Source organism: Lissotriton vulgaris, chromosome 1_1 (genome assembly GCF_964263255.1).
Source record: "Lissotriton vulgaris chromosome 1_1, aLisVul1.2, whole genome shotgun sequence".
Lineage (NCBI taxonomy): Eukaryota > Metazoa > Chordata > Amphibia > Caudata > Salamandridae > Lissotriton > Lissotriton vulgaris.
The window spans coordinates 2,059,720,071-2,059,734,536 of record NC_141685.1 but is presented as its reverse complement, the minus strand read 5'-3'; the positions used below and the strand labels follow the sequence as shown (position 1 = coordinate 2,059,734,536).

General features: G+C 47.4%; 1 pseudogene; it reads left to right on the top strand.

Annotated features, from left to right (window-relative positions):
* The first annotated feature begins 908 nt into the window (after positions 1-908).
* LOC147751606 (small ribosomal subunit protein uS11 pseudogene) lies at positions 909-12,481 on the top strand (annotated as a pseudogene).
* Positions 12,482-14,466: the final 1,985 nt, after the last annotated feature.

The window sequence follows — 14,466 nt, the reverse complement described above, 5'->3', positions numbered from 1 at the left end:
CCAAGTGAAGCCTAGGTCGAAAGGGTAAGTACAGCAGTGGCGCACCTGTCTATCCCTCAAGGTGGACGTGATCGGGCAAAATTGGTGGTGTCTGGCTAGTGTGGCTTGAGCTACATCTTGGAAGAGCAAGCATTCTGTATTTTGAAAGAAGATTCTGTCCATTGAGCGGGCTTTCAAAAGGATTCGTTCTATTACCTTGAAGGAGCTAAATTTGGCTAGCACATCACAAGGTTTTCTGGTGTCTCCTGAAGCCCGAGGTCCCACTCTGTGGACCCTTTCGAGGCATACCTTCAGTTCAGAGTCCCCACAATCGTTGAAATGTGCCCCACCATAAAGGCCTCCAGGTCAGGACCCTCTCATCCTTCCTCCAGGCCTCTCACGCGAATATTCTCCCACCGGGAGCGACCAAAGCTGTGTGGCCCGTGGCTGCACATGAACGTCACCAGACTGCATTTCCAGGGGCGGCATACGTTACTCCAGTTCCTGTTGTTTGGCTTTGAGATCAAGGGTGAGGCCTCCGACTGAATCTACGTATGCTTCAAGCGCAACTATGCGGCCACCCATCTCTGACTTGAATGCATCGTAGGAGGCCCCAATGTCCGCCTTGATGTCATTCCGTAGTTCTTGCTTGAACTCTCTGAGAGTGGCCAGCAGTTCCTCCTTGGAGCGCGCCATGGCTCTCTGGGAAATTGTAGAATCTTCACTCGCTGGCCCCTTGAATGCTGGGAAGAAGAAGTTGAAGACTCTAGAAGGCTGTTTTTTTTGAGGAGGTATAGGGCCCCTCTCGCACCGCTGTTGGGGGCATCTTTAACACTTTGAGACCGTAGGAGGCTCCCCTCCATGCCGTACCACCAGTCGCTCACGGCAAGGGCCTCTCCAGATGGTATCTGGAAGAACTAGTAAGTCGCATGCATCAGATCCGACAGGAAAGTTCTGGCTCCACGGAATCTGGAGGCACGATCAGTCCTCTTCTGGATCCGAGTGTGGTGAATGGGTAATTATGGGGCCCGTGTCAAATGCAAGATCCGGCCATGCAACCTCTTTCTTCTTTAGGGACGGCTGCAGGAGTAGCACCCCCCCAGTCGCCACATAGCGCGAGGTGTCGTTGTCCCTGGTGAACCTACTGTAGGCGCTGGTGGGTTCACTCCCTGTAGCGAAGACTCACTGTGGGCTTCATGGCTCCCACACTGTGGCAAGACTGTCTAAAGTCAGCCCCCATGTATTGCTATTGTGCCACAGGCTAGGGGTGAAAGGCCACCATTTTAGGGTCAGGTATCATAAGGTGCTAGTGCGCTTCAAATCACGGAGAAAGGGGAGACCCACCGCTCCTTACCGGTGGTCCCGGTGGACAATTGCTGCTATTTCCCCCTGTTGCTCCCCCTCAGGCAACACAGCGGTGGCAGAGGGTCTCCGAGAATCATGAGCCCTCCGCGCGCGCATCTTCATTATCCCCTGGTGGCCGCCATTTTAGAGTCAGGCGGGGAAGGCGCGCACCAGGAGCATCGGCAGCGAGGGGACCCCCCATCGATCCTCCGTACTCTAATTCCTCAGTCAGTGGGGGCTCACCTACACCGCAAGTCCTCCGGGCCTGTCTCCATTAATCAGGTGGGTTAGAGTGCGGGCTTGCTTGCACGTCACGGGTGGTCTTGTCGCCGTCTATTTCACTGCACTGTCGATTTCGGGGGCAGCTTCTGGCCCCCTGCTCCGCAGTGTTCTCTGTCCTCAGTGGAGCGCTGCCCCTCACCTACTGCCAGCTGGATAACTCAGGGCGACGCGGGTCTCAGTCAAGGATCGGGATGGTGGCCTCCATGTTACGTCCCCTGGGCATGGGAGGTTGGGCTCCCGCCGCCACCTTGGGGCTTCCCGGCAATTTTCCCACCAGCTGGAAACCTTCAGTCAAGGCACCGGAGGGCGTGATAGCTCCCCCGATGCGAACAGGCCATTTAGAGCTCCATTAACCACTGATTTGGACGAGCCTGGCGGGAAGCTCATCGGATTCATGTCCGGTCAGCCATGATAGTTGGCCACGCCCCCCAGACAGGGTTGTTTTGACAGGTCAAATATGCAGTTTTAAAACCGGACAGCTAGGTTACAATAGGAGGTCTGGAGCCATGCTTGCATTGTCACTTTAGTGAGTGGCACAGTGACTGATGCCGCTCATTAGTAACAAGTAAGTTGTAGGATCTGGATTCACTATATACCAGGGACTTATATTTGAGTTAAATATGCGAATTTAAAAGCATGTCAATTTCATAATGTGGAAAGGGAGAGTACAAGCACTCTACCACTGGTTAGCAAGGGTAGAGTGCACAGAGTTCTACAACCAACAAAAACAGTTACGGTTAAAATCTGTACATCACACAAAATATAGTCCTATCCAACATGGGACCCAATCAGAAAAAGGCAGGGAGAACTACCCACCTTGAAGAAAGTTCTCATCACTAGGGTGCTAAATCCTGTAAAGACAATCAGCATTGGTGTGGTGAAACCCAGGGCGAAGTTACACCATAAATCCCATAACCTAAAGGGAAATTGGCCACCTCAACAGTTTAGTATTCTCACCCCACATTTGTACCAGCCATCTGTGGGATCTGTGGTTTGTTTGAACCAGAAAATGAGTCCTAAATAAGGTATGATCTCAGGTTCTATAGTGCCCAGACCACTGAAAATGCTACCCTCCCAACTGCACTCCACCTTTCCTCTGTGGGTAGTAGCCATCTGCTGATTTGGCTCTTATCATTTAGCTATGAAGCAATTGCACCAACACCATGCTTTGAAGCATCTGTCTGCACAAGGAATCCCTTACGAAAGTCAGGTGCCAGTACTGGAGCAGAACACATGGCTTCCTTCAGGGTGTCAAATTCCTTTTGGCACACCTCTGTCCAAATCACTTTCTTTGGCTACGTTTTGGAAGTCATCTTAGTCACAAGAGCAACAATGATGCTGAATCCCTTGACACATTTCCTGTAGTGCCCAGTGAGGTGCAAGACGGCTCTCACCTGGGTCTGGGTCTTGGGAGGATCACAAGCCTTGATGTTCTGTATCAAGTCCATAAGTTCTACATGACCAACTTGGTCCAACTTGGTCAAGGAAGTATATTACAGAGTCCTGCTTATCTGACACTTATTGGACTTAAAAGTTAGGCCTACCTGTTGCAGGGCCTGAAGCACTTCCTTGAGGTGGGACAGGTGGAGCTGAAGATATCAATATCATCCGGGTAGGTGTCACTGAAGTTTTCCAGCCCAGCTTGGACCCGGTTGACTAACCTCCTGAATGTGGCAGGAGTATTTGTTAACCCTTGGGACTCACTCTGGAGTGACAGTGCTCTGCTGGGGTGGAGAATGCTAACCTCTCCTAGTCCCCCTCAGATAGGGCAATCTGCCAAAACCATGACTTCAAGTCAAATGTTTTGAGGAACTTGACAGCCCCTAACCGGTCAGCTCTGGGAATCAGGTGAGTATCAGTCTTGGAGACTGAATTGAGGCACCTATAATCCACACAGACCCTCAATCACCCCCAGCTCCAGGTAACATGTAACTCACAACATCATGTGGGGGCTTCTTGGGAGCTTTCTCCCACCCCTTCTTCACAAGACTGAGAGGTCCTCTAACAGGGTGACCCAATAGAAGCTCAAAGCGGCAGAAGCAAAATCCCTTCTGTGGCACTTCCATGTAGGTAAAGAGAAGGCATGGTTACAAGACGCCCCATTTACATCTCAGGGGCTCTGACAGGCCTATGATGATGACCTTTAGGTTTGTGGTGACTTTTTCAACCAGCCCATTTGTTTGGAATGGTATGGTGTGGAGAACGTGTAGATTACCCCACACTCATTCCATGTGGCCTTCATGTAGGCATGAAGTTGGTGCCCTTATCAGACACAATCTTCTTGGAGAAATCCGAGTGGGTAAAGATCACCACCAATGCCCTGGGCACCACTGGCACAGTCACGGACCTCAAGGGTATAGCTTCAGGGTACTGTGGGACAAGGTTGACCAAAACATGATAAACCTGTTCTCTAAGGCTGTCTTGGGGTCCAGAGGTCAAACAATACCTACACCCACCCTCTCAAAGCTTTCCTCACAATGAGGAAAAGCTGCAGGGGAGCCTTACGCTTCATCCCTGACTTACCACTGGCCTGGCGGGTAACACAGGCCCTACAGACTGCATCTGACTTAGTCGTTATCTGGGGCCAATAACAGTGTGTTATCAGGTAGTCAAAGGCATTGGCCTGTCCTAGATGTTCTGCCAGGGGGATGTCATGCGCTAACTTTATTAGGAAGGCCCTATAGCACTGTCAGGACCACAAGCATTCTGGTTGATCCAAGCTCAGGGACTGTATACTCACTATAGACCATTCCTCTCCCACAATATTGGAAGTCATCAGAGGTGTCAACATTGGCCTGGGCTTTAGTCTGCTACTGTAGTCCCTCAGGAGTGGAGCCCTCAAGAGTGGAGCACTCCTGCATGTTGTAGAACTCTGCCTGTGATTGTACTCCTGCAGCTTGGCACTCATCTAGCTGAGGCGGGTCTTCCAGAGATTAATTATCTTCCTCTCTAGGCTCCAGGGCCTCTCTGTAGGATCAGTCTACTTCTAGACCATGGGAACAACCAGGGTGGGTTTCCCATGCCCTTTGCATCTCCTCTTCCTGGCATGAACCTGGGCCACTCTTTCATGTTCCAGATCTGTTTAACTCACCTATCTGGCAGCCATGAAGTGTTGTGATCAGAACTCACTCAGGCAATCCCAACATCTCCAGATGAAACCTGAGCTAAGCTTCTTTCCAGAAAGTACATTCTAAGTCATTTCCCAGCAAACAATCTACAGGCATGACTGGTGATCACCAGAGGTGTCGACATTGGCCTGGGCTTCAGTCTGCCACTTTAGGCCCTCAAGAGGGCAGTCCTCAGGAGTGGAGCACTCCTTCTGCATGTTGAAGAACTCAGCCTGGGATGGTACTCCTGCAGTTTGTCACTCATCTAGCTGAGGCAGTTCTGCCAGGGAAGAATTATCTTCCCCTGTAGGCTCCAGGGCCTCTCAGCAGGATCAGCGTCCTCCTAGGCCATGTAAACTACCAGGGCGAATTTTCATGCCCTTTGCCTCGCCTCTTCCTGGTAGGAGCCTGGGCCACCCTTTAAGGCTCCAGATCTGTTTAACTACCCTATCTGGCAGCCATGGAATGTGTGGTCATCAGAACTCAATCAGACAACCCCAAAATCTCCAAATGAGACCTGAGCTCCACTTCTTTCCAGAAAGTGCACTCTAAGCCATTTCCCAGCAAGCAATCTACAGGAATGCCTCAACTCACAGCTACCAAATACCCCACCTCACTCCAGGGGTATTAAAACCAAAGAATAGTGGCTAATCTAGCAGTCTACTTGTCACAACCTGTTGGACTACATCAGGGATAACCTGCTCTGAGGACATCAGATGACACCTAACAGTAGTCATATTTTCTACTGTGCCTCTCAGAGTCTCTGCCCTCTGCCCATTAATGGTGAGCCACTGCATATACTTCTTAGTGTTGTCAGGCATGTGAATTTTAGGCACCATCTCTCTGTCACCTAGGAATAGTAGCGTAATTTCTGGTCTACCCTCAAACAAACTGGGGCAACCACACCCTCCAGCACTACAATAGCAATACCTGGTGTGAGCCCACTCATTGGGGCTGTTTATTTTCAGACCTCAAGGCCTGTCCTTTCTTGTGCACTGATTGGAACAATCATAGCGCCAGGGCTGGTAAGACCCTAATTTTTTCTTCCCACTAAAACAGCCCTCTTAGTTACAGAAGAAGAATGTGACACCTTTCCCTGGAAACTCTTTTGAGGGCTTTTTGAGAACTCCTACATTTTCCGCTCATCATTCTGTTGAGGGTAACCCAACCTACCTTTGTAGAGGTCTTCCCACATACCTTCTAGGACACCGTGGTACTAATGTAGAGGTCAGCCTCCTTCCCAATCTTCCGGAAAACAGTTAGCTTGGAATCATTTAGGTTTCTGGTGCAACTCCACAAACAGTTCTCAGTATTTGCTCCTTCATCAATAAATTATAAAGCCCATAAAAATAATGTACTTTGCTGCTCTTCACCAACCATCCAGTGCCTTACTTGAAACCACAAATGCACCCATGCATGGTGTGACTGCTTATGGATATACCTGAACTTCAGGCAATGCTTGTCAGGGCTCAGATCAAACTTTGTGATATGGGCTTTCTTCATGGGTGCATATCCCACATTGGCAGCTACTTCAAGGGCCAATAGGGTATTCCTTCCAGCAATTGGCAGGTAATTCCACAGACTAACCCCCCCTAAGTTCTACTCTGGGACTCTATGCACCAGCAGGCAACCTCATATTCTGCAAACCAAATATTAATATTATTCCCCACCACATAGCTAAGCACCAGTGCTTTGGGGATGTAGGCTCCTTTTTTTCCACTAGGCACTTCACTGTTGCTACCACCATCATCTCTGAATGAGGAGGCCTTCTTTGCCTTCAGGTTCAATTCTTTCTGGCTTACTTTATCAGCAGCAAAACACACAAGATGATGGACGGAATGTTGCACATTGGCAAAACATTCACCCCCAGTCACAGATCTAGGTTTAATCCATCGTTATTTTGCTCACCACGCCACCCTAGTTCAGACATGGCCATATGCAAATCAGTCTTGCCTCTGTGCCTCATGGGAATAGTCCAGCCCGAACTGCCAAGCCATGTCTTCCATGGACTGGAATCAAGCATCCTAGGTCCGGTTTCTGACTATCAGCCGTTATCGGCCAGGATAGCTTGACTCCAGTGGCGTAGTGAGCACGGGACCCACGTCTGGATATACCCTTCCCACATAGGGCGAACAGTAAAACGCACAAGATGATGGACGGAATGTTGCACATTGGCAAAACATTCACCCCCAGTCACAGATCTGGGTTTAATCCATCGCTATTTTGCTCACTATGCCACCCCAGTTCAGACATGGCCATATGCAAATCAGTCTTGACTCTGTGCCTCATGGGAACAGTCCAGCCCGAACTGCCAAGCCATGTCTTCCCTGGACCGGAATCAAGCATCCTAAGACCGGTTTCTGACTATCAGCCGCTATCAGCCAGGATAGCTTGACTCCAGTGGCATAGTGAGCACGGGACCCACGTCTGTACATACCCTTACTACATAGGGCGAACAGTAAAACACCAAAGATGATGGATGGAATAGTGCACATTGGCAAAACAATGACACCCAGTCACAGATATGGGTTTATTCCATCGTTATTTTGCTCACCACGCCACCCCAGTTCAGACATGGCCATATGCAAATCAGTCTTGACCCTGTGCCTCATGGGACCAGTCCTGCCCAAACTGCCAAGCCATGTCTTCCCTGGACTGGAATCAAGCATCCTAGGACCATTTTCTGGCTATCAGCTGTCACCAGCCAGGATAGCTTGACTCCAGTGGCGTAGTGAGCACGAGACCCACATCTAGGCATACCCTTCCCACATAGGGCGAACAGCAAAATGCACAAGATGATGGACGGAATGTTGCACATTGGCAAAACATTCACCGCAGTCACAGACCTGGGTATAATCCATCGTTATTTTGCTCACCACGCAACCCCAGTTCAGACATGGCCAGATGCAAATCAGTCTTGACCCTGTGCCTCATGGCAACAGTCCAGCCCGAACTGCCAAGCCATGTCTTCCCTGGACCGGAATCAAGCATCCTAGAACCGGTTTCTGGTTATCAGCCGTCATTAGCCAGGATAGCTTGACTCCAGTGGCGTAGTGAGCACTGGACACACGTCTGGGCATACCCTTCCCACAAAGGACGAACATCAAAACACACAAGATGATAGACGGAATGTTGCACAATGGCAAAACATTCACTCCCAGTCACAAATCTGGGTTTAATCCATCGCTATTTTGCTCACTATGCCACCCCAGTTCAGACATGGCCATATGCAAATCAGTCGTGACCCTCTGTCTCATGGGAACAGTCCAGCCCGAACTGCCAAACCATGTCTTCTCTGGACCGGAATCAAGCATCCTAGGACCGGTTTCTGGCTATCAGCCGTCATCAGCCGGGATAGCTTGATTCCAGTGGCGTAGTGAGCACAGGAACCACGTCTGAGCACATCCTTCCCACATAGGGCGAACAGCAAAACACACAAGATGATGGAAGGAATGTTGCACATTGGCAAAACATTCACCCTAAATCACAGATCTGGGTTTAATCCATTGTTATTTTGCTCACCCAGCCACCCCAGTTCAGACATGGCCATATGGAAATCAGTCTTGACCCTGTGCATCATGGGACCAGTCCAGCCCGAACTGCTAAGCCATGTCTTCCCTGGACTGGAATCAAGCATCCTAGGACCGGTTTCTGACTATCAGCCATTATCAGCCAGGATAGCTTGACTCCAGTGGCGTAGTGAGCACGGGACCCACGCCTGGACATACCCTTCCCACATAGGGCGAACAGTAAAACACACAAGATGATGGACGGAATGTTGCACATCGGCAAAACAATCACCCCTAGTCACAGATCTGGGTTTAATCCATCCTTATTTTGCTCACCACGCCACCCCAGTTCAGACATGGCCAGATGCAAATCAGTCTTGACCCTGTGCCTCATGGGAAGGTCCAGCCCGAACTGCCAAGCCATGTCTTCCCTGGACCAGAATCAAGCATCCTAGGACCATGTTCTGGCTATCAGATGTTTACTGGCAGCGAGGTCCAGCTGCATAATGTTTAAGAGCAGAACATATGTGGCATTAGAAATTACATGTTCCACCAAAGACTGGGCCCAAAACGGCATTGTCACTGGCCAGGCTCTTAGCTGGCACATAGGAAAAGCAAAAGTATAGATTATATACTTTAATCTATATTTTTTGTCCTGCACCAGCTACAGACTCCATTCACAGTTTTATTTGTAAATCTAATAAACATCCAATCAATGGCAAAGTCAGATTTTGATTAAATATATAAGAAATGTACTTTTAAAAAAATTACCTTTACCCTGTCTGAAACTGGGGGAGGATAATTTGCATTAGTTCTCCATCAACTGCCCAGTCTGTACTTGGCTTCAATTAGGTGTGAAATATGTCCCCAGAGCAGAGATAATGGCCTGGGATGGAGGAGGTGTTTTCTTCTCTTGGCAGAAAGGCCAGCTGGTGTTGTCCAAGGAACTTAGGGGCATATTACCAACAACTAGCGAAAATTATCGCTAAATAGGCTTAGCGTCAATTTTTCTATCGCCAAGCATCGCCGTATTTTATCGCTGAGATAACGTGCTATTAGCAACGTTTATCTCAAAAGTGATAAAATACCTGGCGATAGCGGGAAATGCCTGAATATCGCTGAGAATACAGCGATATTCATGCATTAGCAACTAAATGCTCTTAGCCATGTTATCTACCTCCCATTGGATAACATGGCTAAGAACTGGTCTGGGCAGGTGTTAGTATTTGGCGATATTCGCACTTAGCGCAAATATTTTCATCGCTACGCCTGCCTTGCTAATAGGCGATAGCCATGTTAGCGACTGTTTTCAGTCGCTAACAGTTTGGTAAATATCGCTGACATGCAAAGCAGGCCCCAAACCACTCGCTATCGCCTACAAGCTGTTGCTAACTGCTGTTAACAACAGCTTGCTAATAGGGCGATAGGCAATTTTCGCCGGTTTAGCGTCCGATTTTCGCCCGCTAAGCGGCGAAAATTCTATCGCCCCCCCCCTTGATAATATGCCCCTTAATTTACTACCAAGGGGACTTTCCTGCCACAAGTATATGTTAGGTGACACCTGGAAAGGGCCCATCATTTGTCTCCACAGCCGGACTGGTACCAAACACAGTGAGAGTAAAGTTACTCCCAGAATCGATATTGAGTTGCCACAGGGGAGACAACTGTACATTACCCTGGCCACACCTATGGGTGGGCATCCAGACTCCGCACAAGGAGAGAAGTGTTCTCCAAACATGGATTTTGAGAGTGAGGGGGCACTGTAGGCTTAATTGCAGCAGAGAAAACAGGAACCTGAAAAAGGGCATAGGTTTGCCCTCGGAAGCTTTACCCAGAGTGCCTTGGCGTCACTCCCATTAGCTTATGCCAGGCATAAATGTGGAAATTGGGGCACCATCCTTAGAACACTTACTGGACTACCAGAAGGACAGAAGACAATTGGACCTGAGAAGAAGCCATGAAGGACTGGAATCCAAGGGTCAGTTGACTGACTTGCTTTGTGGCTACAGGGACACAACAACTTGCAAGAGACCTCTTACCTGAAATACCCAGCTTACCAGTGGCAACTTGACATGGACTGGACTTTGCTGTTGCCCTCTGTCTGACACCCTGAGAGTCTGTGTTTGGACTTAGAACATGTTCAGGGAGAAATCTCAAAAGCTGCAGCGCAACAGTGCCACCATCCTGCCTTAAGTATCAGACGTTTGATTCCACAGTGGTGGCTACAATTTTAGTGGTGACATGTTCAGGGAGGATTTTCTCAAAAAGTGACAAAATCCCTTTCTGCATCCGGATTAGGAAAAAATGTCAACGCATTTTGTCAAAAAAGTGACAAACTACCTTTCCGAAGTTGAACTTAGAAACGTTTTTAAAAATGTAGGCTTCCAGGTTTTTTAGTGTTCACTCCACTTGGTATATCTAACTAAGGCTCCATCACAGTTGGCCACAAATTATGCCTAGGTCCCGATCCACCACTTTCATAGACTATCAACGGCACTTTCTGCTTTTTTGGAGCAATTTCCAAAAGAACGTTAATAATTCATGTCTCCGGTTCCCCTTATTGTAATTTTGTAATTTTGTTTATTAAATTGTGCTCTATATTGCTAATTCAGCTTGGCATTCTTATTTCCTCATGCTTTGACTTTATTACTGTTTTGGCACTGCATAAATTCTTTACACATTGCCTTAAGTTGAGCTTGTCTTTTTTGCACGATAGCTAATAAGGGGGTGAGCTCAGGTAAATTTAGTGGCTGTGATGGTTCACCCTGACAAGAAGTGTTACTGTTCCTTGAGGTGAGCAGTCACCCACCTAAAATAAGCCTCTTTCTTACATTCACTGCATCCCTATTGTAACTACATAAATGGGAGTCGAAGTTCTCAAGTACAGAAAGTTCTTCCTGCTACTAACTTATTTGTGGGAACACTACATGGATTGGATGCAGATTCGAGTTTCGATCAATTAGAGAAAATAATACCTGTTTCACTTAATTCCTAAGGTGGAGGTATTATTTTATCCTTATGCATAAACCTTAAGGGCATTCATGCCTTAACGTCACACCTAATAACTTTGTTACCATAGGAGTTCTGGCATGGTGACAGTAAATGGACATGTCTGCCAAAAGAGTAGGAGTGGAAAGACTGCTGTAAACTTACAGTGAGCCAAAATAATAAATCTTATTAAAGAGTGGAAGTTATGTGTCAACAAAAATAATCCTAATGAAGAAAAGTGTTTTGGAGCAATTAAAAAATTAAACAACTGGCTCCAATTGAACATTACTCACTTAAGCTGGCGTGTTTGAGCATGTATTCCCGCATGTCCTTCAAAATACAGGATTACCTTTCAGAACAGGCAAGTTCTTAGAATTGCAGTTGACCTCTTTTGATACCTATCTCCGTTCACACTGCCTGTGTATGTTTTTATGAAACTTTGAACATGTAATGTAAAATAGTGATGAAAATAAAGCTTCATCAGAGCATATGGATATGTTAGGGTGAACTTCCACGATTTGGAATAGTCTAAACAAAAATCCCATCATGAGACTTTTTGGCCTACACTCTGTGCATCTTCGAGGAGGAGGAGGAGAGACAAACACAGTAGAGGAGAAAGACATAGTTAACTTGTATTGTGGCCCAAGGGTGACGGCACTGGCTCCTCAGTAGCATATAGCACCAGGGACTGTGTAATGCATTCCTCCGCAGAACAGTAAATTGCAACAGGTTTTCCCCTTAAAAACAGTGCTTCCGGTAGCGATTCAGCGACAACTAGCAGAAAACTGACTCCTCGTAAGGGCAAGGAAAAGAAGGAAGAGCAGGTCATCAGCCTGGGACCTCAAGTTGCAGACGGTGAAAATGTGTTTGGAGTGTGCCATATATTCGCTTCCTTCAACGACACTTTCGTCCATGTCACCGATCTGTCTGGCAAGGAAACAATTTGTCGTGTGACTGGTGGAATGAAAGTGAAGGCTGACAGAGATGAATCCTCCCCATATGCCGCCATGTTGGCAGCTCAGGATGTGGCCCAGCGATGCAAGGAGCTTGGCATCACCGCCCTTCATATTAAGTTACGCGCAACAGGTGGAAACAGGACCAAGACACCAGGACCAGGTGCTCAGTCAGCCCTAAGAGCCCTGGCCCGTTCTTGAATGAAGATTGGTCGTATCGAGGATGTGACTCCAATTCCCTCCGACAGCACTCGCAGAAAGGGCGGTCGCCGTGGTCGTCGTCTGTAAATTTAGTTTGTCAAATAAAAAAAAATATAAAGCCAAAAAAAAAAAAAAAAAAAAAAAAAAACAGTGCTTCCCATGATACAGAGACAGTGACAAGTGCCCTAAGCGTCGTGACAGTCTGACAGGCTTTTAAGTGATGATGTGCAGGTTTCCCAGGCCCTTTTACCAGAAGCACGTAAGTATGTACATGGGTGAGTTCAGTTCTTGACCCAGGTACAATATCAATGTGCAGGTGGAATGATGCCTACTAGGGATCCAGAAATCACAGGTCTGGCCACACTTTAAAGATCAGGCCCAACAAGGGTTGGATACATTCATCCACCTGGAGTGGATGCAATATGTAGGCCACCATCTAGGTTGTCTGCACCTTCCACCTCACTTTCACAATGTGTCAGGCTTACCCATGCTCTTCAATAGAATACTATATTTTGAATGAGGCCTACGTGTCCGCTGGAAATGTGGTTATTCCTAATTTGAATGTTTGTGCGCTCTACTAGTATACACACTTTTAGGATTCCAGAGTAGTTTTGCATCCCTTCTCATCTTGCAAACAGTGACCCTGAACTGCAAAAAGTCAATTTAGGGCTATAATCATCAAAGGGTAGCTTTGCTTTTGCACCACAGAACAAGCACAACACAAACCTTAAGTAAAATGTATCAAGCCATGCAAGATCACCTTGTGTGGCTTGATAAATCTGGAGTGATGCAACACAGCACACATCCCTGCATTCCGTTGCTCTGCCCCAGGGAGGCATTCCATTAGTAGTGCGTGGGTGTCCCCATGCAACACCCATTGTTTTTGACAGATTCCCAGATTTACCATTACTAGTAGACCTGGGAATGTGCCAACATGATACACCTTCTCTGGGACACATAACAAGGAGAAATATGCTTATTTCTCCTCGTCTTTTCCTTTTCTATGCGTGCTACATAATTCACACACATAAAAAGAGGAAAATGCCTCAGGGGAATGTTTTTGTGCAGGAAGGTATGCCTCCCTGCACAAAAACACAAAAAGAATCTTGCTTTCAATGCAGTCATTCTTACACCAGGGTGCAAAGTGCCTGTGTTGGCGCTATTTATATTAAATACAACACATTCCTGCCCTTTCCCTGTCACACAGCCCAGCAGGGCAGCTTGCTGCTTCACATAATGATGATTATGCCCTTTAGTGTACCAACTAGCTTATCGTAGCACAGTTCTGCCAGGCACTGCGATTGGCCCTGAGCCCACGCTCACTGCCTTACCAAATGATTATCATTGTACTAGGGAAATGGAGCGGTATTTCTCACAGAGTACAGCTGTTAAAGAAAGGTCATGTTCTGGTATCAGGAACTGGCCAGTGGAGAGACTGAGTCTGCAGCTGTGCACCCAGGAGATGAAACAGAACATGAACCCTATCAAATCCATGTGCTCACACAATTCAAGATAGTCTTTTCATAGTTATCAGGGAAGTGACTTTGCTCTGTCCAGGTCTACAGAGAGCAGATACGGTATGACATGACGATCGGACAGTTACAGCGTTCTTCGTCTTAAATCAGGCTTCTCCAAAGTCAGTCCTGGAGAGCTAGATCCTTGCCAGATTTTAGAGATAACTACATTTATCTAAATGGGGATATGCCAAGAATCCGGCATGGATCCGGCCCTCCAGGACCAACTGTGGAGAACCCTGTCTTAAATCATCATGCCTCCTCGGACAATTGGATCAAAGTAACTAATTTGTTACTCCACTCTCGGTTCGTGTGTGTTGGACATTCTAAGGTCTCCCATGTCATTGTGCTACCTATAGCCAATTGTTGCGTGCTAACCATCAGCATTTTGCATATAATGTATTGGTTAGAAAGGCAAAACTGAGTTAAGCTGTCAAACATGACATGGTACCTCTTGACAGATAAGCCATGTATGCAGTGGTTGGTACATTGTCTGCAATAAACCTTTTATGTTTTTGATTGACTGAAAGTGTACCAGGCTAGTATGGAAAAAGTACCCCATTCCTGTTGGACCTCAGGGTCTTGGACA